We start from the raw sequence: 2,200 nt of genomic DNA, 5'->3' as shown, positions 1-2,200 counted from the left end.
TCTTCCTTCCTTGGACTTGGGCTTTCTATATTTTTCTCTTAAATTCACTATTTAGCCGTCCTTTCTCGATTTATGCTCTTATTCCCTCTATAAATACAAAACATGTCATAACTAACATTATTAAGGAAATAACATAACTAAATAGGGTAGGAAATACGTTAAGAACATGGCATATTATGCTTCTATCATTCAAGTGTGGGGTGTAATTACGTGTATTTTTATACACTTAATTACTACTTAAACACTATGAGTTAGCTAATTCTCATAGTAATTATAATGTAATTAATCTATTTTTATTTATTTTGTAGGAAATATACGGACTCATGACCACCTTTCACAATTAGAAACAAACTCATGACCACGTTTGAAGGAGAGAAAAAAGTTACCAACTCCCACTAAAATTCAGTTGCTCTACCCTAGAACACGTTCTTGATTTCTTTTGTACTGTTTAATCTCCCCTGTAAAAATTGTCAAAACTACCTACATGAAAACTGACGACATTGAATCACATTGGTTGGTGGCTGATGTTTACTACAGTTTTGCAATGATGATTGTTGTTGTTTTGATTTCGTAAAGGTCTTATTCAATCGTAGCCAGAGTTGGTTTTGTGAAGGACTAATCAGATCGAACCCAAGTTACATCAAAGGTTTGTAGTTTATTTTGGTATTGAACATTTTATTTATGGATTCGGTTGATCTGCTACCATTTCTAAATAGTGTAATGAAATAGAGAAGTAGAAGTAGTAATCAAGCCCTAGAAAAAGAGAACGTGATCGAAGTGCGATAAATGACGAAGATTGGGTGCGTCAGTCTCACCCTATTGCTTTGGTAATTGCCTTTCTAATATTTGGTCTTGATTCATGAGCACTTCTAAGATAATCAAAGGGGATTATTTGTAAATGTTTATAATGAACCTTGTAGAGAAATTTTGAAAACTAACCAACTTTTGGTCATCAAGATGGTTTTTAACCTTCTTTTTTCATTTAGTTGAAAAATAACCATATGATGGTATAAAAAGTCTTTGTTACCCTTAATATTTGAATATCTTGTTAACAAAAAGAATATATCTTGTTCGAATATGAGCTTGATGAGACCAAAAAGATTGGGGGTTGAGTTGAGATGAAGAAAATGGGTCATGTCTGTGTCAAATAACTCTGAAGATTTAGTTGGATGGTAAATAAGTTTAAATGGGATCGTTGGAGGTCCAAAGAGCTGTGACCATTTTCAGATCGAATCCTAGTTGAAATTTAACTTAGTCTAACTGGTCTCTGATTGCCAACAAATGATGAGAGCTCCATTAAGCCTAGACGCACTCCAACTTTAGTATAGCTACTGTACTCAGTTCTTCCTATAACGAGGTTCTTGGTCGCCATGTTTATTTTCTTATTTCTGCAAATCATAATTAGTTATGATCAAGGCATATTTTCTTATCAGGAAATAGAATTTCACACACAGTTGGATATAACATTTAAATGTTCTCAAATAAAAGATGAAGATGATTTATCTGCATTGCTACGGTTAGTTTGTACTTTTTCTTTTTTGCCGAACGAAAGTATGAAAATGATATCTCTATTTTAGGGCAAAACGTCTCTTGGAGAACAATTACTTTATACAGTACCATCGAAAAGAAAAGAATTGTATTACACCGGTCAAATATATATATAGCAAATGATCCTAATAGTATTACGTTAAGTTATCGATGAAGCCCCTTAATAACAAAAACAGTTTTCAAGTTTTAGTTGTAGAAAATTGATACGGGCATAATAGACTTTTTGTTTTGTAAAATGGTTATTTTTCAACTAAATGAAAAAAGATGGTTAAAAACCATCTTGATGACCAAAAATTGGTTAGTCTTCAAAATTTCTCCAGTTTGTAAATGTTTCTGGATAATTCTGTGAGGGGACTGTTATGTGTTGCTTGATTTTGCAGACCTAACTTAATTTTTTGCTTTCTTCGTGTAAATCTTTGCCACACGGAACACCATTTCGAGGTAGGAAAACTCTTTTTGTCTTTTGTTTTTCTTCATCTCTGTTTAATTGTTTGTTTAAGCACTTAGTTTTGAAGTATCATTAATTTCCTTCATATGTCTTTGAAGGGTCCATTGCAGAAAAACTGCAGATTACCAAAATTCTAAAAAGAAAGATGGAGTTGAAGAAGATACGAAGGAAAATAAGAGTTTCTCATTAGAAATGTGTGAAATC

The sequence above is a fragment of the Fragaria vesca genome, linkage group LG6 (genome assembly GCF_000184155.1).
Source record: "Fragaria vesca subsp. vesca linkage group LG6, FraVesHawaii_1.0, whole genome shotgun sequence".
In the NCBI taxonomy this organism is placed as follows: Eukaryota; Viridiplantae; Streptophyta; class Magnoliopsida; order Rosales; family Rosaceae; genus Fragaria; species Fragaria vesca.
Note: the sequence above shows the minus strand (reverse complement) of the source record.